Genomic DNA, 24202 nt, shown 5'->3' on the forward strand with positions numbered 1-24202 from the left:
GGTGGAATGGCATTGTTAGTGACGTCTGTGCTTACAGTCACCTACAGAACAATGAAAGGATTTCATCAAAGATTATCTTTCAGAACGTTCTCCTCCAATTCAGACAGGTAATAAATGCTTCCACATTAAATTATAGCACACAAGTACCATTTTAGGGCAGAATTGCATTTCCAATATTTTTATTACGTTTCTAATAAAACATTATCAAAGAATGGTATGTAATAGCACTAAAGATAACTGGGTGAGTGCAAGAGGAAAGAACCATCTTCAAACTTTTAGTATCTCAAAATAAATTCCTTAGACAAAGCTAAGGATGTGCAGTGACAAAAAGATGACAAACAATGTCATGTTAAAGGCCAGGAATTAACAAGAAACCAAGTCCATGTGTGCAAAATATTATATAGACCAAAGAATGCTAAATGTCAAGGAAAACCTGGAGTAGCAACAAGCAAAAAAGTGCCCAGTTCTAACTAGAATGAAAACATGACACACAGACTCACTTTGAATCTTAACCAGAGCAAAAGCCAACACTGAATCATCTGTTGCTTTTATGATGTCCATCTATTATCAATTATTGGTCAAAATTACTTCTTGTTTAATATCAGAGTAACTCTTGAACCCAGGATGTTAGGAACATGCAATAATTATCTATACTACAATGCAAACGTCATAATCAAAGTAAATAGTGTAGAGAAATAAATGTAATCTTGTTCTATTTATTATGAAGTTGAGACAGTTTTCAGGTCCAGCTACACATTTAGGGCCTCATTCCGACCCTGGCCGGCGGCGGTAGCCGCTGGCCTGGCGGGGCCTGCCAGAATACCGCTGCGCGGTCACAAGACCGCCGCGGTTATTCTGGGTTTCCCGCTGGGCTGGCGGGCGACCGCCAGAAGGCCGCCCGCCAGCCCAGCGGGAAACACCCTTCCATGAGGATGCCGGCTCCGAATGGAGCCGGCGGAGTGGAAGGGGTGCGACGGGTGCAGTTGCACCCGTCGCGATTTTCAGTGTCTGCATGGCAGACACTGAAAATCTTGGTGGGGCCCTGTTACGGGGGCCCCTGCAGTGCCCATGCAGGGCCCCCTCGAAACTCCATACCGCCATTCTCTTCCTGGTGGCCAAAACCGCCAGGAACAGGATGGCGGTATGGGGCTCGGAATCCCCATGGCGGCGCAGCAAGCTGCGCCGCCATGGAGGATTCCCCAGGGCAGCGGGAAACCGGCGGTGCACCGCCGGTTTTCCGTTTCTGACCGCGGCTGTACCGCCGCGGTCAGAATGCCCATGGGAGTACCGCCAGCCTGTTGGCGGTGCTCCCGCGGTCGTTGGCCCTGGCGGTTTTTACCGCCAGGGTCAGAATGACCCCCTTAATATTCAATCCCTTCTCACCACAATAAAGATACACCCCCAGGTAGTGTCTCCAGCCCTTTTACAATCATAAAGGGCTGTCCAATACTTCCTTAATGTATTGACTCTTCTTTAGGTGGGAGGACATCTATAAAATTATAGAACATTTATGTTAAGTCGCAATTAATGAAACAGCTTTGTCTGTGAGAGTACCATTTCAATTGTAGCTGTTTGCATTTTTTTATTTTCATAAACATTTCAAAAACAGGGCCTATTTGTTTCATGGTAGTTAATTTCCTCACCTTTCAAAATAGTCTTTGCCTCATTTTTTGCAATTCAATTTGTCTTGTTTGTGAGTGATTCATATATGATGCATTAGTTTGAAAAATAATGAAAACATTCCTGCAATATTGCACCATAATGTATTTCAGTATTACAATAACTTTCCATAACGAATTCTAAAAGTCGGAAAGTGACAAAAGGTTGGATGTGTTAGATATCAGAAAGAAAGTTTTATAGGAGACAAAATAAAATGATTATTAATGAAAATAAATCACATACGTTTAAGTTATCTACTGATACCTACCTTTATATCTGTATAGATCTTCTCGGAATTGACTAATAGATTTGTTGAAAATTACATACAGGATACAGCAACCCTTACATAAATTCTAAAGGAAGAGCAAGTCATGGAGAGTTCTGTGACCAGGCAGAGAAATAAGTCCGAAGATTAGGGAGCTCTAAATATAATACATGGTTACACCATCACTTGTCCCACAAACAATTTAAATCTTTGGTGTCTTGTTTTTTTATATGAATGAGATAGCATAGTTGCATACATAAAGAATAAAGGAAGGCTCTTTAACCTGAAGCAGCCAAAAGACATTTGCTAATTGTTTAAAATGTATATTGGTATGAGTTTAATGCAAGGACGTTTAAAAATATGCTTTAGCTCAGAATAGGTTCAATGGCACAATATCAATGCACACAATATTGATATAGAAAAATATCAGAAATTAGCAAAAATATCACCTTCCTATTCTCAACTAACAGAACCACAAATATGAGAACACAAATATCACTGTTAAAAATATCGATCTTTACTAATATCGAAAACAAAGATATCAGAACCAAAAGTATTGTTACCCTTAAATAAAGGTATAAATAGTCAAAAATATCACCTCACACAGTATTGACTACATTATTATTGGCAAAATATTTTTCATTATTATTAATAAACATAAAAATAACTGGTCTTAACTTTCACAACTGATCAACATCCTTTGGATCTTTAGCGTGAAGTATCTTTTCCTTCAGAGGTTCACATCTCCTCTGGATCCTTCGCACAGCATCTGAAACTATATCTTCAAATAATTAGATGGGATTTCTTTCCTCTAATATCTGTTGACTCCTCAGGGACATGACTTCTTTATGTATCCTGGTTATATAGCTAGAACAACAAAAGATTCAATTGGTTATTGGTTATAATAGCTGCTCTCGTGCTCAATCCGAGTTTGCCAGTAACCGAACCGCCACGCCGATGCCGGTCTTGTGACCGCCGGCAGAGTGGCGGTGCAGACCACCAAATAACGAGTAAGGCAGTGAACCCAAGGCAATACAGACAACTCACCACCAGCCCCGCCACCGCCATCGACAGCATCCGCCAGCGGAAGACAAGTTCAGACAGGAGGCAGCCAAGGTCCCGCCCTTCATATCCTGAATAACCACTCCGCCAGGATATCCGGTGGGGCCTTACCACCATGAAAAACCTGGCAGAAACAGAAAGTATAAATCGAAACACCGACCTCCAGGCACAGAGACGCCGCCTTGGTCGTCATGGCAAATGAACTGCTAGTCTTGCCAGCGTTGTATCTCGCCATACACCTTTAGGACCACAGGTGACATTCATAAGTATACCTAGCACAGAGGGGAGGGAAATGGCAGTGATACACTCCCACACAGAACACACATACCGCACACCCAGAGGGAAGGCCACACACATGCACACACAACATATGTCAATGCCAGATACCCAATACACACACCAAGCCATGCAGATACGTGCCAAGCATACAGCACAATGTACAACACCACCAACACACCCCATAACCACACAACAACAACTACCCCACAAACACCTCAACAATGGCATAGATGGGCTCGTTGTGCAACTCCACACATACACACACACCATGAACTCCATGTAGCAATCACACACAATCAATAGCTGTGAACACACATCCAAACAATCATACAGGTGACAAAAATGTACATAAATCAAAAGATATACACAGTTCCACTAAAGGGATAAGTTCCACAGGTTCCTGGAAATCAAAATATTTTGGAGCAAGAGCCCTCACTCACCATTTGGTGACATGCTTCATCATTGGGCTATGCTCCTCGTCAGGCCGTCACTGCAGTGCCTGATTGGCCCCACGGAGGGGCTCTTTGCCGGAGATCTTTTATTGATGGTGATTAACCAGTCAATGTGTATAGGATTGGTATGAAGGGAAATATAGATAAAAATGACTAGCAGTAGAACGTAGTTTATTGAGATATCTAACCTCTGTCATGATTAAAAACAGAATTCTGGGGAGGGAATTAGATAAGGTCTGAACTCCCCATACAACAAAAACAAAAGTTATTGGTAGTTCACTAAGGGGGTCATTTCGACCTTGGGGGTCTTTTGACAAGACCGCTGAGGGACCGGCGTGCTGAAGACCGCCAGTGGTGGTGGTTTTCCGCTTGCCGTATTATGACTGCTGGCAGCCCTCCGTCCTTTTCCAGACGGAGAGCCGCCAGCAGCCATACTGGCGGGCGGCGGGGAAGTGGAGGTTGCTCCACCTCCACCGTGGCGTTCTGTGATTCGGCGTGGTGGTGTTCTGTTGACGGTGTGATGGCGGCGGAGCAGCCCCCATGGATCCCGTCCCCTCCCGGAGGATCACCGGACCAGGTAAGTTGATCGTCCGTTAGGGGATGGGGGTGGGGAGTGTTGTGTGTTGTGTGCGTGCATGGGGGTGTGCGTGTGTGTATGTAGAGGGGGTGTGTGAGTGCGTGTATGCATGCGGGGGTGTTGTGTGTATGGAAATGAGTGCATGTCTGTCTGTATGTGTGTCTGTATGGATGTATGCGTGTATGTCTGAATGTGGGTGTGTGCGTATGACTGTGTGTGGCTGTTGGCATATATGTTGGTGTGTGTGCGGGTATGTGTGTTGGTGGTGCCTGCGTGCGTGTCGGGTGTCAATGTGTAATGTAATGTTGGGGGTAGGGGTGGGGAGGGGGGTCCTGCCACCTTTGGGGGTGCCAGGGGTGGTGGGGGGTGTAGGGGAAGGACTCAGGGTGGGGAGTGGGGGAGACCCCTATCAGTGCCAGGGAAGGAATTCCCTGGCACTGATAGTGCTCACCGCCATGGATTTCATGGCGGTTCCAAACCCCATGAAATCCATGGCGGTCAGCCGGGTCATGATACCGCCGGCGGTATTGTGACGACCGCCGGGCTGGAGACCCAGGTCTCCAGCCCAGCGGTCATCTCCACCCTGGCGGTCAGATCGGAGAACTGGCGGATGACCGCCATGGTCATAATTCCCAAAATTTTACTGCCAGCCTATTGGCGGTAAGACCGCCGCTTCTCCGCCGACCGCCAGGGTTGTAATGAGGGCCTAAATCTCTTATATTCGGAGTATAGTGAAAGTAGGTACAGGGTCCCCTGAACTACTTTTAAATCATAGTCAACATGTTTTTCGCTTGTTAGTCTATATGATCTTGTGCGATTCTTGAGGACCATACACCTGCCTAATCCTCAATTTTTTTAAAGCCATACTCGGCAAAATCACATACAAACAGGAACCCTCCTCATATTAGTGGATGGGCCCCATTGGGTAAAGCACCAAGTTTGCGTGGTCCAATGCAGTATTGGGAGTATCCACGTATTAGCGGATTACCTACACCAGCTCAATGCTCCCGGAACAGTGAAATGTACAACCAACAATCAAGGAAATACACAGTTGCAGCACTAAACACACAGACGCACACAACGCCCCATACAAACATAAAAGGAAGCAGACACACACATCACAACATGCCCATGGCCCAAAACATCTACCAAGCGCATGTAACAACACAGACACAATCCACAAACAGACCTCACACACCTTTGCACACGGATATCACACTACCATGCAGAAGGAAACCAGGACAAGCATCTTATCTTGCCAACCAAAGCAATGTGGCCAGTTGTATTCAAACAATGAACTATGTACAAAAAGTGCCAATGGCAAGTCCAATGTCCACTTCAGCAGGCCACATTTGGCATTAATATGGGCACAACTTGACTCCTGATTGAAGCTATGCCTCCACTTCATAGGGGCAGCAATGGGACAGGCAGGCACCTCAGGGGCGTGGGGGTGGTGGGTGATGCTTGGATGTGGAAGGGGCACATTTTGGTTTGGGCTTCGGAGGGGTGACCTTGGAACAGGGATGGGTGTTTTTTTTGCTGGGTGGAGGAGCAGGGGAAACACCAGAGGGGGGACCCAAGGAATGGGAGGTGGAAGGGCCTGAGAGGGGCAGGGGGACACGCTGTTTATGGGGAAGACGGGGTGGGAGAGGAGTAGGGAGGAGGTCAAGGGTGGCAAGGAAAACTCTCTTAGGTACATGGGGTGGTCACATGACTGAGGGTTAGGAGTAGAGGAAGAGGGAGTGTTCGTCTGACGTGTCTGTGTGCTGTACGTGGATGCTGGTGTGTGCAGTGTCTAGATGTGTGTGGTGGCTGAATGTTAGGTGGGCGAGTGGTTACGTATGCATTTCTTGGGAGGGGCAGAGATGCAGGGAGAGGGAATGTGTGATGTGTGAATAAATGTAGTTGTGTGTGCAAATGAGGTGTATGTGCTGCATGTGGCAGAGACAGTAGTCGTGGTGAGTGTGGATGTGGTGTGTGGGGTGTGTGACTGTGAGTCTGCTGTTGTGGTGATTGAGGGGATGACAGGAATGACAGCAGGACCAGTGTGTGATGATGCTGTGCTGGCAGGTATGAGTGGAGATGTGACTGTACGGGAGGAGGAGTGTCTGTTGTTGTGTCTGCAGATGTGTGTTGTGTGTGTGCATGCCTGTGGGAACATTTGTGATGCCCATCTCTGTCTTTGCACACATTGGCCCTCATTACAACCCTGGCGGTTGATGTTAAATCGTCGGTAATACCGCCAACAGGCTGGCGGTAAAAAAAATGGAATCACAAATGGAAATCGCCAAAATAGACAGCCACTTTAAGACTCCGACAGCCACGGTGTAGAAACAAACACCGCGGCGGTAACCTCCAACAAACAGACAGATGACAAGTTTCCGCCCACTGTATTATAACAGGGCTATCCACCACCTTTTCCGGGGCGGTACCACTGACATCAAAAGCACGGCGGAAACAGTGCTCTGAAGGGAAACGACTCACCTCTCAGCACTCAAGGAAGAACCAGGACACCATGGAACCCGAGTTACAGGTCCTGCCAATGTTGCTTTACCTCCTCTTGTATCAAGAGCAGCAAAGACGCCAGCGACGACCACAGTGAGTACTGCACCTAGCACACAGGGGAGGGGGAGAGGGAAAAGAGAGTGAAAGACACACGCAACACGCAAAACCCCTACCCTCACCCACAACACCATCCACACAAATACTTGCAGCAACATTACATATACACCCGGTCACCTCTGGAAGAACGCAAGGATAAAAGGAAATGATTGTAACAAGTGTAATCATTGAAACATCAGATAGGCCAAATTGAAAATCAGTATATACAAATATATACACCAACTACACAAGTCCGGATATGAATTAAAACATTTTCCGTGGATCAGTGTCCCAAAATGCATGGGCGAAGCCCACACAAGATACCTGACTCGAAATGGAGAGAACACTGCAGGGGCATCAGATGGAAAATAAACAGGCACCTCAGGGGGAGAGGGAGGGGTCACCTCAGCCAGATGAACGGATGATGCCACTGCTCCACGAGGGGGCTCCATGCCCACTGATTGGTCCTGGGGAGTGCAAAGCCACAGTCTTTCAAGTCTCTCAAGTGGGTGGTTTGCCCACTGCATTATCCTGGGAAGTGCAAACCCACAGTCTCTCAAGTCTCTCCAGTGGGTGGTTTGCCCACTGCATTTTCCTGGGGAGTGCAAACCCACAGTCTCTCAAGTCTCTCCAGTGAGTGGTTTGTCCACTGCTTTATCCTGGGGAGTGCAAAGCCACAGTCTCTCAAGTCTCTTAAGTGGGTGGTTTGCCCACTGCATTATCCTGGGGAGTGCATAGCCACAGTCTCTCAAGTCTCTCCAGTGGGTGGTTTGCCCACTGCTTTATCCTGGGGAGTGCAAAGCCACAGTCTCAGAAAGCCTCTCCAGTGGGTGGTTTGCCCACTGCTTTATCCTGGGGAGTGCAAAGCCACAGTCTCTCCAGTGGGTGGTTTGCCCACTGATTGGTCCTGGTGAGTGCAGAGCCACAGTCTCACAAATCTCTCCAGTGGGTGGTTTGCCCACTGCTTTATCCTGGGAAGTGCAAAGCCACAGTCTCTCAAGTCTCTCCAGTGGGTGGTTTGCCCACTGCATTATCCTGTGGAGTGCAAAGCCACAGTCTCACAAGTCTCTCCAGTGGGTGGTTTGCCCACTGCTTTATCCTGGGGAGGGCAAAGCCACAGTGTCTCAAGTCTCTCTAGTTGGTGGTTTGCCCACTACTTTATCCTGGGGAGTGCAAAGCCACAGTCTCTCAAGTGGATGTGATCCTCCACTGGTTCTGGAAGGTGCTTAGTGCCCAGAGTGCTTCATCCTGCCAAGGACTGAGGTAGTAGATGTGATTCTCCACTGGTTCTGGAGGGGGCATTGTGCCTAGAGTGCTTTGCATGCAGTGTGGCAGGTCCCATTACCTCACCTCGGTGTGTGTGCCATGAGATTGCCTGGGAACAGGTAGCATGAAACTCCATGGAGGCAGAGACACACTCCACCCTGCTGCGACTTCACCTGCCACATGCAGGTACAAACAGTGCAGGGTCCAGGACGTCTCCTGCAGCCTCGGACGGCTGCCCACTGGGGATGATAGCCATGTCAGCTGTGGTGGCACTGTCTGAGCACGTCACGGGGCTGGTGGCGGTGGTGGCGGCGGTGTCTGTGGCAGAGGTGCTGGCAGTGGTGCATGTGTCTGCACCTGTGGAGGGACACAGCAGGACATCTCCTGCAGCCTTGGATGGCTGCCTACTGGGGATGATGCTGGGGACTGTTGCTGAGGCAGCAGACGTGCAGGTGGTGGTGCAGGTGGCGGTGCAGGTGGCGGTGTCCACCACCGTACACGTTGATGTTCTTGTGTTTTGCTTTGCTTTTGCCACCAGAAGTGCGCCAGGTATGCCCAGACGTGGGTCCCGGGCTCACTATGCCACTGGATTCAAGCTAGCCTGGCTGATGAAGGGTAAAACCCTGAAACCGGTCCCAGGATGCTTGTTTCCGGTCCAGGGAGGACCTGGCCTGGCAGTTCGGGCTGGACTGTTCCCATGAGGAACAAGGTCAAGACTGATTTACATATGGCTGGGTCTAAACTGGGGTGGCATGGTGAGCAAAAGAACGATGGATTAAACCCTGATCTGTTTGTATTCCGTCCATCATTTGTGTTTTGCTTTGACAGAAGGGGTGACTCTGGTCCTTCAGCCGAAGCCTCCGTGCCCTGTCCTTACCTGCTCTTCGCCTTGTGTCCCTTCCCCACCTTTTATGTCGCTGCTGGTCCCTTGGCACTGTCCCCTTTTGGCTTGGAGCAGCCCTTGCTTGGTGGTTGGTGCGGCTTCTCCCTCCAGCATGTGGGCATATTCTTCACCTTGGCATGTGGCGGAATGTCCTGCTCCTTGGCCTCACTAGGTGGCACACTGGCAGCCCTGATGGATGCCGGCCGCGTTGTGACTGGACTGGCTGAGACCACTGTCCTGGATGATTTGGTGGCTGAGGTGCTGGGCTGGGACCTGGACAGCCTGGTCCTAGGGGAAGGACGGTGGTCGGGAGGTGTAGGGAAGAGGTCAATGTTAGCCAGGAAGAGTTTCTTAGACCCACTAGGATGGGAAGATGGAGGGGGCTTGGGAGTAGAGGAAGAGGTAGTGGTTGTAGGAGGAGTACGTCTGCTGAATTTGGGTGAAGGTGCATGGGCCGGAGGCTGTTGTGAGGTGGATGGCTGTTGGGTGGGTGTTTGCCTGTGTTTGTGTACTTTGGGAGGAGGGCTCACAGACACACTGGGAGAGGATACAGGGTATGTGTGCATGGTAGTGGGGGTGGTGAGTGTATGTGAGCGGTGTGTAGAATGGGCGTGCTGGTGATGGAGGTAGTGCCTGAGGATGTAGTGCATGCAGGTGTGAGTGGAGACGAGACTGGGAGGGAGGAGGAGGACATGGAGGGGGAGGACACAGTGGAGGCAGTGGATGTTGGTGTGTCTGCATGGGGATGGTGCCTGTGGGATGTGTGGTGCTTATGTTTGCCATGTCCACTCTTTTGATGAGTGCGCATGCTGGTCTGATGGTGTGCTTGGGATAGGCTGAGGTACAGGGGATTGGGTCTGGGTAGAGGAAGTTGGAGGGGGAAGACTAGGCACAGGGACAATGGCTGCCATCAGTGCTGAGGCCAAAGCCTGAAATGCTCTCTGTTGGGCCGCCACGCCAGAATGAATGCCCTCCAGGTATGCATTTGTTTGCTGCAAATGCCTCTCAAGACCCTGGATGGCATTTAAAATGATTCATTGCCCAACAGTGAGGGATCTCAGGAGGTCAATAGCCTTCTCACTGAGGGCAGCAGGGCTGACTGGGGCAAGGCCTGAGGTGCCTGGGGCAAAAGAGATGCCCACCCTCCTGGGTGAGCGGCCACAGGAAACTCGATGAGGGGCTTCTGGGAAGGTGGTGCTGGTAGGGGGGGTGGCAGCTGTACTTGTTGATGAGGTGGGCACAGAGGTGCCCGCCACCGCAAGGGAGCTTCCATCAGAGGAGGAGTCGCTGTTGCTGGTGTCTCCTCCTGTCCCCGTCGTGGAGCTCCCCTCGCCCTCTGTCCCACTGGTGCCTTCGGACTCCGTTACTTCACCCTCCAGGGCCATGTGGGATGCAGCTCCCCCCTGCTCCGGTGCCACTCCTCCGCCAGATGATGCTAATGCACACAACAACAGGGTGATAAAACAAAAAGGGGGGGAAAGACAGAGGAGACACATGGTCAATGCCTGCAACACCACTACCGTTGGCGGACACAAAACACAGGGAGCAGCCCTATGCACTAAGCCATGCAGTAAAAGGGCAGGGGGAAAGCACATGCCCATGGGGGACTCTGTCTAGACCCATTGCATGCACAGCTGGAACCCATAGGAGTCTGACTAGGTGTAGAGGGCAAATACCACCTTTGGGGTTGGACTGGGAATAAGGCTGCAAATCAATGGATCTACCTTTACCTGTCTGCCCTGGCCTAGGGGAACCCACAGCCCACCTCCCCCACCCACACACCTCATCAAGCGTGCAGAGTCAGCTGAATGAGAGTGTACTCACCCCCTTGTGGCTGCTGTGATGCCCTCTAGCGCCCATCCAACTCAGGATCTGCCACCGCCAGGATCTGGTACATCAGGGGGGTCATGGTGTGACAGGCACCCCTTCCACGTTGGGAAGCCATCCCCAGCTGGGCCTCCCTGTCTTCTTGCTCCAGCGGCGCAGGTCCTCCCATCTTTTCCGGCAGTGGGTGCTCTGTCTATGGTAGACCCCCACGGTCCACACTTCCTTGGCAATGGCATGCCAAATACCCTTCTTCTGGTGGGCGCTGATCTAGAGGAATAGTGAAGTAAAAATGTATGTTACTCCCCCCTACGTTTCTTCTCACACATTGGCCACAAACCGCCCACACTGGCCCAGAAAAACATGTACACACCATCCTCACATGCTGCCTGTCCCCCCCGTCTCTTCCATCCACGACACTCCATACAATCATGTGCCATCCACCATGCACACACTTTACTCACCTGTTTGTCTGGAAGACCGTAGATGTGCGTGTACTGGGGGAGGACCCCATCCACCAGTTTCTCCAACTCCTCCGCAGTGAAGGCAGGGGCCCTTTCCCCAGACACTGTAGCCATTGTCGCTTCCAGACGCAGGTCACAGCAGCACTTGCAGTGTAGGTCCTCTCCTGTGGAAGGTCAGGTATCAAGTGAGGGAACAGATTGAAAATGGCGGTCACGCCCACAGCGGTGCGTACCGTCACCGCCGGCGTACATCGTCATTGGCTCCTGAAACCCATAGGGCCCAATGATAACCAATGCTGAATTGCGAAGCGGTCTTCAACCGCCTACCGCGACGCTGCACAACGCCAGTGCAGTTACCTCATTTCCCCTTGTCCCACCTTACAGGTCAGGCAGTCACCATTTCAGGGGGCCACAAGGCAGCCCAACTAACTGTGTCACACCTATTTAGGGCAGGAATACGGACAGACAAAGGCACATAGAGAAAATTTTACGATTGTGCTAAACAGCCTTTTGAAACCCATGTGGTGTATGTCCCACTGCTCACCGTTCTCCTCCATAGGGCACGTCCGCTGGGGCAGGTAATGAGATGGCAGCATCCTCCGATGTACAGACCCATGGTGGACCTGTCGACAATGGAAGACAGACACATCATTATCACTTACAGACTTGATCGTGCAACAATCCAGGAACTGTGTGTCCAATTGGAGCCAGACCTGATTTCAGCTATCCACCATCTCACAGGAATCCCCTTAGTGCTCCATTTCCTGGCAAGTGGGTCTTTTCAAACAACAGTAACCATGGCATCAGGGATGTCACAGCCAATGTTCTCCAGAGTGTTATCTGCCCTGCTGAAACACATGTGCAGCTACAGCGTTTTCCCTCAGGTGGAGGATCTGCCCACAGTGAAAGGTGACTTTTATGCCCTGGGACATATCCCCAACATCATTGGTGCCATTGATGGGACACATGTGGCATTTGTCCCCCCCGCAGGAATGAACAGGTGTACAGAAACCGGAAAAGCTACCATTCAATGAATGTGCAGATGGTGTGTTTGGCAGACCAGTACATCTCCCATGTGAATGCCAAGTATCCAGGCTCTGTGCATGACACTTACATTTTGAGGAATAGCAGCATCCCTTATGTGATGGGGCAACTCCAGAGGCACTGTGTGTGGCTAATGGGTGAGCCCAAGGTCCCCACACAGTTTCATTTGTGGTCTGGGTATGGGAGATTCGGTAATGTTTGGAGGATGTCTAACAGTTGTCCCTCGATATTTGCAGGTGACTCTGGTTACCCCAACCTCTCATGGCTACTGACCCCAGTGAGGAGTCCCAGGACAAGGGCAGAGGAATGCTACAATGAGGCACATGGGTAAACTAGGATGATAATAGAGTGCACCTCCATCTGACAGGTGGATCCCTATACTACTCACCGAAGAAGGTGTGCCAGATCATCGTGGCCTGCTGTATGTTGCACAACCTGGCTTTGCGACGCCAGGTGCCTTTTCTGCAGGAGGATGGGCCTGATGGTGGTCTTGTGGCAGCTGTGGAGCCTGTGGACAGTGAAGAAGAGGAGGCAGAAGAAGAAGATGTAGACAACCGTAACAACATCATCATGCAATACTTCCAGTGAGACACAGGTAAGAGGATGGCACTGCTTCCGACATCTCATACTATTGTAGGACCTAGCATACATCTGCCTTTTTACCTCTGTGTATGGACCCTGACTTGTCACTTTGGCTTTCCATTTAACAGATCTTGGTCCCACTATGTACCCTCTGCTATGTTTACTGCTGGCCAACAACTGTGTAACATTGGTATGTGAACAAGTACATTGACATTGCTATATTTTCAGAGAGGTTGCAATTACACATTTGTGAAAGCACAGACTGACTCCAGATTGATTTGTGATTCAAGGGTGTTTATTTCTGTGCTAATAAGTTGAGGGGTTTGTGAAATGGGCTGGGGTGATGGTGGAGGAATGTCCATGGTAGAGTCCAGTCTCTTGGTCTCACAGGTGCATTGTCCAATGGGGCATAGGAAGGGAAGCAATGGCAGTTTAAGGTGGACAGGGTGACAAAGTGGGACAGAAGGGTGGCATTCAGGAGGGTCTAATTTCCTGGCGGGGTCTTGGCAATGTTCTCTGTCTTGTTCCTGGATCACAGGGACCATTTGCGGGGTGGTTCTCCTTCTGCAAGGGGTGGGGTGCTGGGGGCCTGTTGTGTGTGGTGCTGTTTATTGTGCTGTGTGATGTGTTGTGTTGGTGTGTGTTGTTTGAGGTGGGTGGATGTTGTATGAGTGATGGTGTTGTGTGCCTGTGGATGCTGGTTTTGTTTTTGCTATTCTCTCTCTCTCTGCTTTTTAAAAAAAAAGTTGTTGTAAGGGCTTGTGGGTAATGTGGGTATGTGTTTTATAGTGTTGTGAGTGTGTGGGTGTGGTGTGTGTATGTGTATCAGGTCTGTGTATTTGGAATTGTCCAATGTGGTTGTGTTTTGTAAATGTGTGTGTATTTTGAGCTCGGCGGTGTGTACCGCCAATGGATTACCGCGCTTGTAAGACCGCCACGTTGATTCGTGGGTCGTGATAGTGTGGGCGTATTCTTGTTGGCGTGACGGTGTAGGTTTTGGTATCGGCAGTTTATCACTGACCTTTGGTATGGCGGACTTGTGTGGGTGCCTTTATTGTGGCGGATTCCGAGATGTGGGTTGTAATACCTGTAGCGGAATTCCGCTGCTGCAACGGTATGTTGGCAGCCTTCAGCATGGCGGAAAGCGGGATTTAGCGCTAGGGTTGTAATGAGGGCCCTTGTCTGTTGTACTGGGTGTATGTGTGTGTGTTGGTGTGCCATGGACTGGTGTAGGGAGTGGGCTTGTGGATTGGGAACAGGTAGCTGGAGGGGGGATGAAAGAGGAAGGGGCACTGGCTGCCGTCAACAAGGAGGCAAGAGCCTGAAACGATTTCTGGAGGCCAGACAAGGCAGTGGGAATGCCTTCCAGGAACGCATTGGTCTGCTGCATCGGGGATGCCAGTCCCAGGATGGTATTCACGATCGCTTTCTGCTCCACAGAGATGGACCTCAGGAAGTCAATAGCCTCCTCATTGAGGGCAGCAGGGCTGACTGGGGCAGGGGCAGAGAGCTCACTGCTAAATTCACAGGAAGTGGGAAAAAATCCTACTGCGATACCCATACCTCCATCAGAACGGACTATCTTTCCAAACTCTATGTGAACAACTCTGGTTCGAATAATTGTGAGGAGCCCCTAATGTCATCTGATGTGTTTGATTAGCATATAAGAAAAAAAGATTGAGATGTACTTAAGGAAAAAAAAGATCTTTCACAGTGATAGGCCTCAATAAGGTTACCGTAAAAGTAATGCAGAGCAATTCTGAGGGCTGCAGTAAACCTCTTACCTCTCTTTTCTCCTATTGCAACACTGTGGGGCGAGTTCCAGATTCATGGACAGGAAGAATAGTTGTTGCCTTGCATAAAAAAGTGCTTGCTTCTCTCCCAGTAATTATCGACAAATCACCCTACTAAATAAAGTAGGAAAGATTTTTGCCTTGAGCTTTCTGGCCATCTTACAGAATGGGCATACTCAGTGGGCGTTATTCTGTTTTTTCAGGCTAGTTTTAGACCCACTCACTCAAGGACTGATAATATTGCAATAATTCAAATTGTTATAGACAAATCTGTGGTGTTTAAATTGCAATTTTATATGCTCTGCATTCATTGATTTCTCTACAGCATTTGAGTGGGTCGATAGACCCAGCCTTCATAGAAACTTGTTAGTCTGGGAGCGCAAGTGTAGGAAAGTACCATCTTCCTTGGCATGTTACCCCCATATTTACCTGTATGTCAGTATGTTATTGCCTGTCTCAATGGGATCCTGCTGGTCAGGACCCCAGTGCTAATAATTTATGGCCTAATGTGTATGCCTGTGTAGTGCCTAACTGTGTCACTGAGGCTCTGCTAACCAGAACCTCAGTGCTTATGTTCTCGCTGCTTATAAATGTGTCACTGTAGGCCAGTGACTTCATTTACCAATTTCAATTGGCATACTTGACCCCCTTTATAAGTCCCTAGTAGATGGTACCTAGGTACCGAGGGCATTGGGGTTCCAGGAGATCCATATGGGCTGCAGCATTTCTTTTGCCACCCATAGGGAGCTCAGACAAACCATTACACAGAACTACCATTGCAGCCTGGGTGAAATAAGGCACATGTTATTTCACAGCCATTTTCACTGCACTTAAGTAACTTATAAGTTACCTATATGTCTAACCTTCACTTGCTGAAGGTTAGGTGCAAAGTTACTAAGTGTGAGGGCACCCTTGAACTAGCACGGGTGCCCCACATAGTTCAGGGCCATTTCCCCAGACTTTGTGAGTGCGGGGACGCCAGTACACGCGTGCACTACATATAGGTCAATACCTAAACGTAGCTTCACAATAGTAACTCCGGATATGGCCATGTAACATGTCTAAGATCATGGAATTGCCTCCCCATTCCATATCTGGTATTGGGGAGCCAATTCCATGCATCCTGGGGGCTCCACCATGGACCCCCAGTGCTGTCAAACCAGCTCTCTGAGGTTTGCCTGCAGCTACGGCTGCTGCCACCTCACAGACAGGGTTCTGCCCTCCCGGGGTCTGGGCAGCCCAGTCCCAGGAAGGCAGAACAAAGCAGTTCCTCTGAGAGCAGGGTGTTAGACCCCCTCCCTTTGGAAATAGGTGTGACAGGCTGGGGAGGGGTAGCCTCCGGAAATGCTTTGAAGGGCACAGATGGTGCCCTCCGTGCATAAGCCAGTCCACACCAGTCCACACCAGTCAGGGACCCCTTCTCCCTTGCTCTGGCACGAAACCGGACAAAGGAAAGGGGAGTGGCCACTCCCCTGTCCATCACCACCCTAGGGGTGGTGCCCAGAGCTCATCCAGTGTGTCCCAGACTTCAGCCATCTTGTTTTCCAAAGTGTGGGGACACTTTGGAGGCCTCTGAGTGGCCAGTGCCAGCATGTGACATCAGAGACCCCCCCTGATAGGTCCTTAGCTGATAAGGTAGACAACCCCCCTCTGAGGGCTATTTAGGGTCTCTCCTGTGGGTTCTCTTCAGATTCTGCTTGCAAGTTTCCTTCAGAAATCCTCTGCAACAACTTCAGACTCTTCTGACCTTTGCTCAACTGCAGCCTGCTCCAAGAAACGCTGTAACTGCAACCAAAGTGTCTACAAGAGACACTTTTCTTCAGCAACCTCAGCTCCAAGCCAGCAACTGCAACAGTTTCCACAGTGTGCATGCTCTGGGGACTCCCTGTCTTCATCCTGCACCAGAAGGACCGAAGAAATCTCCCGTGGATTGACGTGACGGAGTCACTCCCCTGCTCCTAGCAGGCACCTTCCAAGATGACGACCAGTACCTTGGTACTCCTGTCACAGCGACAAGTGTGCTCCTAAGGACACAGAGGGTAGACAACATCAAAAATAGATTGTCCTGAGGTCCTGCTGACTCAATTTGGAGGAGGTAAGACCTTGTCTTCCCTGAGAGCTATGGTATCCCTGTGTACTGCGTCTTCTTCGGATCAGAGGCCTCTGTTCACTCTTTGAAAAATTCCTTCATGCCCAGCCTGGCCCAGCACTCCAACCTGCGATGCACAACTCGCTGAGTTGTTCTCCAGCGGCATGGGACCTTCTTTTGTTGTCCTGCATCAACTGCGTTTTGCACCGCCTTTGAACCCAGATGTTGTGACTCCTGGGGGTGCTGGCTAGTATCATGAGGGCTCTCCAAAGTGCTGAGAGCCCCCTCTTCCTTCTCACACAGAGTTGAGGCCCCCAGGTCCCTCCCTCCTGGGTGCATCCAGCGCCATTTTGATGCAAAATGCACTTTTGTCATAGCCAAGGCTTGTTGGTGACTTCCAACACAAAATCTCATCCGCAACAATCTTCACGCCATGGGACATCTTTTGCATCATGTAGGAACCCGCTGGCATCTTCCTAGGGTGCATTCTTGCAATCTTCGACTAACCGGGAATTCTTCTTTTACACCCTCTCCTGGGTTGGCAGGGGCTCCTGTCCTTCCTGGAACTTCTTTTGACTTCTGGAATTGGTCCCCTTCATTTGCAGGTCTTTAGGTCCAATAATCCAGCAGTTGTTCTTTGCAGACTTGGTTGGCTGCTGCAAAATCCCCAAAACAAGGTGTAGTGTGTCCTAAGGAAACTTGCAGTACTTTACTCCTGCTTTTCTGGGCTCTGGGGTGGGGTAATTTACTTACCTTTACTGTATTCTTACTCTCCCAGCAGTTCTGCACACACTACACTTGTCTAAGGGGAATTCGTGATTCACATTCCACTTTCTTAGTATATGGTTTGTGTTGCCCCTAGACCCATTTTCTCCCATTGCATTCTATAGCATTTCCTATTGTTTGAATTGTTCTATGACTATTTACTTGTCTAATTTAGGTGTCTATTGTATATATTGTGTATAATGCGTACCTCCAGAAGGAGTATTGTCTCTCAGATATTTTTGGTACTGTGTCACCCAAATAAATACCTTTATTTTTGGTAACACCGAGTATTGTCTTTATTTGTGTATAAGTACTGTGTAACTATAAGTGGTATTGTAGTGTCGAAGTAAGCCTCAGCAAGGCCTACTAGTGCAAGGGGTTCGCCCTTCTCTGCACAAAGTCCTCAGACCATATAGGAAGAGGTTGGCACAGAAACTGAAATAAAAGACAAAGGCCCGTATTTATACTCCGTTTGCGCCGAATTAGCGTCGTTTTTTTCGACGCAAATTCGGCGCAAAACTAACGCCATATTTATACTTTGGCGTTAGACGCGTCTAGCGCCAAAGTATGGGCAAAGAGCGTCATTTTTTAGCGTGAACGCCTTCCTTGCGTTAATGAGATGCAAGGAAGGCGTTCCCGTCTAAAAAAATGACGGCGACGCAAATGCGTCGTATTTATACTCCCGGGCAAAAATCACGCCCGGGAGTTGGCGGGTCAAAAAACCCCGCATTTGCGCCACTATTTAACGCCTGGGTCAGGGTAGGCGTTAAGGGGCCTGTGGGCTCAAAATGAGCCCACAGGTGCCCTCCCCTGCCCCCAGGGACCCCCCCTGCCACCCCAGCCCACCCCAGGAGGACACCCAAGGATGGAGGGACCCACCCCAGGGACATTCAGGTAAGTTCACGTAAGTATAATTTTCTATATTTTTCAATTTTTTTTGGGTGGCATAGGGGGGCCTTATTTGTGCCCCCCTACATGCCACTATGCCCAATGACCATGCCCAGGGGACATAAGTCCCCTGGGCATGGCCATTGGGCAAGGGGGCATGACTCCTGTCTTTACTAAGACAGGAGTCATTTAAATGGCGTCTGGGCGTCGAAAAAATGGCGCAAATCGGGTTAAGACGATTTTTTAGCGTCAACCCGACTTGCGCCATTTTAAGACGCCCTAGCGCCATTTTCCCCCTACGCCGGCGCTGCCTGGTCTACGTGGTTTTTTTCCACGCACACCAGGCAGCGCCGGTCTGCTTGCGCCGGCTAACGTCATTCCATAAATACGGCGCCCGCATGGCGCTTCGGAATGGCGTTAGACGGCGCTAAATTTTTTGACGCTAAACTGCGTTAGCGCAGTTTAGCGTCAAAAAGTATGAATATGGGCCAAAGTTTATTAAACCTCATGAGGTGGTACTACAGTTCAAACAGCACCCTTCGGTAATGTTTGAAGTAGCACACTGAGCTAAGAGAGCATGGTCCTTTTATACCCACACAGGGGCTAAAAGAAGGTGGTACAATTATAGAGGCAAGACTTACATACATATAAGGTCATATGGAAATGCACAGTCGACAGGTAGGAGGGGCTAACAGTTTTCAAGGACTAGTTGACACATTACTGTCTGTTACTGATTACTAACAGCTGCAGATCTTACTGGGCATGTGCGAAAGTGGGAGATGCTAAATGTAACTTGTCACTAGACAGATTTTCAAGAGTAGTTAACAGAAAGGTAGGACGGAGCACATGGCGAGCACTTGGCAGAGAAAATGGCTGCCATGAATACAAAATGGATTCCGTGAAATGTTCACAATAGTTGCTAATTACAAGATGTCTTCTGCTAATGCTTAATCTAATCGCTATTAAATTACAACAGTAGGAGCTTTGCATGTCTCCTAGTTCAGCCTAAGCTGCTCTGCTATTGGTACCTCTATCAGCCTAAGCTGCTAGAACACTACTACATTTCACTAATAAGGGATAACTGGACCTGGTATGAGGTGTAAGTACCAAGGGTACCCATGAGGTGTAAGTACCAAGGGTACCCACTACAAGCCAGGCCAGCCTCCTAAAGCAAGTGATTTATTAAGATTTATTACTGCTCTTCATATGTCCAGACCCCCATAAACACTTCCACGCCCACTCACATACCCACTCAAACTATCACATACCCACACAGTAACTCACACACCCACTCACACACACCCTCACAGACCAACACAGACACTCATACACCCACTCATAGACCCACACTGACACTCATACACCCACTCACAGGCCCACAGACTCATTCACAGGCCCACTGAGAGACATATGCCTACTCACAGACCCACACAGACACTACCACACCCACTCACAGACCCACTCACTTACACACCCACTCACAGACCCAGAGAAAAATGTATACCCCCTTTTACGGACCCACTCAGGTAATCACTGACCCACTCATGATCCCACACAGACACTCTCATGTCCACTCACACACCCACTTACCCAAACACACTCACTTATAGACCCACTCAGATAGTCACAGACCCATTCAGAGACCCATACAGACACTTTCACACTGACTCACAGACTCACTCAGACACTTATAATATTCACAGATCTACCGAGAGATGCATTTGCCCACTGACAGACCTACACAGACACTACCACACCCACTCACAGGCTCACTTAGACAGTTACACGCCCACTCCCAGACCCACTTATACAGTCACACACCCACTCACAGACCCACATTGACACTTACACTAACAGTCCCACTGTGGCACTTATTCATCCAGTCACAGCCCACAAAGACACTACCATGCCCACTCACACACCAACTCAGACACTTACACACTGTAGGAGGCTGGCTCACTATATAGTGTAAGACAATGATTTGCAATGTGCAGAAAGTCTAAGCAACCCTACTTTAGTATCCAGAAATAAAAAACAGATCACCTAAGGTTCAGTTTTTTAGTAGTGTTGACGAGCAGTTAGGCTAATCCAGGAGAAGTGCTAAGCATTTGTTGTACTCACAGTAAATAAATGTAAACACACACTCAGAAGAATAACTTGAGACCAATTTACAAAAATACAAATACTTCAGAATTTTATTAAAAAGTGTTAAGACCAAGATCAGCAGTATAGGCAAGTACTTATTTTCTTAGGAATTTTGAAAGTTTTAAAAATGTTCAGTTTTTGTGCATAATTACACATCGTATGAATCAATGGGAACATCTTTAAAAATTCATATAAAATCAGACAATGCTCTCACAAATGTTGCCTTCTATTTTTAGGTCGAGGTCGTTGGAGTGTCTAATGGGCCAGCTAGAGAACATCAGGTTGTTCCCAGGTCAAGCAGGGGCAGCAGCTGAAGGTCTTGGAGCTGGTGCCCAAAGGAGAAGGGGACCACCTGAGAACACACTGCAGAGGTGGACTTAAAGGTAGGTAACTCAGTGGGTTCCTTTGGAGGGTGGAGGTTGCAAGGGTTAGGGACCTCTAGAACACAGCTGGTTGGTCAATGTAAGTGCCAGTGAGGCCAGGTGCAGCACAGATAGGTCAGCAAGGGGTTGGGCATCTTAGGGTCCTTGGAGTCAGGAGCAGGCAAATTTGATGGTGGATTTCAGGTCAGCAAGGCCACTCTGGAGAGTGGTGTGTGGCTGTCCTGAAGCACCTCAACTGGTGCTTGCTGATGGGCTTTTGGTAGTCCGGAGTGGACTTTGCTTCTGGGTGTCTGATGTTGAGAGTCCAGTACCACAGGTAGTAGTACGCCACTGCCCTGGAAAGTCGCAGTGCCACCAAACTTGGCACTGTGCCAGCACTTGTCCTTAAGGGTTGTTGTTTCAAATTTGACTTGGCTGCTGGGTCCGGGTCATTGGTCAGCAGCTGGTCACTTTACCAGGGTTCCTTGCCTGCAGGGTGCAAGAGAGTGATACCTTCACTCAATGGGAGGTTCATGGCAATTTTTAGAAGGCTGGAGGTGCTCTGGGATTTTGTAGAGTCCTTCAGGTTTCCAGGTGACACCTCAGCGGTGATTGTTGAGTTCTTGGAGCTGCAGGCAGGGATTGGTTCCCCTTTTTCTTTGTGCAGCAGGGCTTCAGTTCTCATGCCTTGAGACTTCTTTGTTTCTGGTCTTCTTTTACTAGAGACTTACAAAGGTGGCTGAAGTGCCAAACACCGTACAGTTTTGGGGATAGAGATCTGGCCCTGGGAACGTGTTTAGCAGGGGCCAGGGCACTTACAGATTGAACTCACATAATTTTCAAGCAAAACGTGGGGGGATGGAATGTCAAAAGAGGCCTTTTCTCACACACACTGACACACACAGACATGCAGGAGTCAGGAGCAGGCAAATTTGATGGTGGATTTCAGGTCAGCAAGGCCACTCTGGAGAGTGGTGTGTGGCTGTCCTGAAGCACCTCAACTGGTGCTTGCTGATGGGCTTTTGGTAGTCCGGAGTGGACTTTGCTTCTGGGTGTCTGATGTTGAGAGTCCAGTACCACAGGTAGTAGTACGCCACTGCCCTGGAAAGTCGCAGTGCCACCAAACTTGGCACTGTGCCAGCACTTGTCCTTAAGGGTTGTTGTTTCAAATTTGACTTGGCTGCTGGGTCCGGGTCATTGGTCAGCAGCTGGTCACTTTACCAGGGTTCCTTGCCTGCAGGGTGCAAGAGAGTGATACCTTCACTCAATGGGAGGTTCATGGCAATTTTTAGAAGGCTGGAGGTGCTCTGGGATTTTGTAGAGTCCTTCAGGTTTCCAGGTGACACCTCAGCGGTGATTGTTGAGTTCTTGGAGCTGCAGGCAGGGATTGGTTCCCCTTTTTCTTTGTGCAGCAGGGCTTCAGTTCTCATGCCTTGAGACTTCTTTGTTTCTGGTCTTCTTTTACTAGAGACTTACAAAGGTGGCTGAAGTGCCAAACACCGTACAGTTTTGGGGATAGAGATCTGGCCCTGGGAACGTGTTTAGCAGGGGCCAGGGCACTTACAGATTGAACTCACATAATTTTCAAGCAAAACGTGGGGGGATGGAATGTCAAAAGAGGCCTTTTCTCACACACACTGACACACACAGACATGCAGACACCCACTCACAGACCCAAACACAAACTTATACACCCACTCACACACCCACTCAGAAGTCACTGACCCACTCACAGACCCACACAGAAACTCCTACATCTACACACAGACTCATTTAGACACTCATACACATACTCACAGACCCACAAAGACACTCCCAAGTCCATTCACAGACCCACTCAGACACTTACTCTTCTACTCACAGATCCACTGAGACACTTTCATGTCCACTCACACACCCACACAGACACTTTCATGCCCACTCACAGACCCATTCAGACACTTTTGAGCCTACACACAGACCCACAGAGATACTCAGACACCCATTAACAGACCTAGGCAAACACTTATACACCACTCAGACACTCAGAAACCCACTCACAGACCCACACAGACACTCCCATGTCCACTCACACACTGACACATACTCCCACGCACACTCATAGACCCACTCAGACACACACACCCACTCACAAACCCACACAGGCACTCACAGACCCACTTACAGACCCACTCAACCAGTCACACACCTACTCACAGACCCATAGAGACACTCACACACTCACTCACAGACCCACTCAGGTACTCACACACTGAATCAAAGACCCACACAGGCATTCACACACCTACTCACACACCACTCAGACAACCACTCACAGACCCACACAGACTCTCACACACCAACAGAGGCACTCACAGATGCACTCAGAGACCCACTCAGACAGTCATACACTCACCCACAGAGTTACTCAGACACCCACTCACAGACCCACTCAGACACTCACACATCCAGTCATAGGCAGTCAAATACCCATTCAGGGACCCTGACAGAGTCTCATGGGCCCACTGGCAGATCCATTGAGAGATCCACTTCGACACTCACACACTCATTCACAGATCCATTCAAAGACCCACTCAGACTCACATGTCAACTCACAGACCCATTCACCCACATAGACCCACTTGTGACCCACTTAGACTGTCACACACCCACTGAGAGACCCACTCACAGACCCTTTAAGACACTCAGTCACCCAATGTCAGAGTCACTCACACAGTTACAAACTCAGTTACAGAGCCACTCATAAAGTCAGAGACCCGTAGCAGCACGGATGACAACACCACCAAACACACACTTAATTGTTGGTGTTATATATTGGATGAGTGTTTTTGGTTTGGGAATCCGTGATGGATCAACAGCCCCAATAAGATTTTTTTTTAAATGATTAAAAAATTAAATTGCTCTGAATAGAGCCTTTGTGCTTGTGACACGTAGATGATTGCTTCAGATAGAACAGGATGCAATCTTTCAAGGTGTTTAGGAGCACCTTGTTGCCTTTCCCTGTGAAATGAACTCCATCTTTTCTATATATTCCATCCATATCAAAGCATAAATTGTTGTGATATATGGATCCCATGTTGTGGTCTCTGAGGAATGCAGAAACAGTTTTATTGACATGTTTCCTGGATTTATCTGTTCTTGAACAACATTTATTTGACCACTTCTACTTCTGCTTTTGGCAAATATTGGAAAACACCAAGGC

This window comes from Pleurodeles waltl, chromosome 10, assembly GCF_031143425.1.
Source record: "Pleurodeles waltl isolate 20211129_DDA chromosome 10, aPleWal1.hap1.20221129, whole genome shotgun sequence".
Classification (NCBI taxonomy): Eukaryota; Metazoa; Chordata; class Amphibia; order Caudata; family Salamandridae; genus Pleurodeles; species Pleurodeles waltl.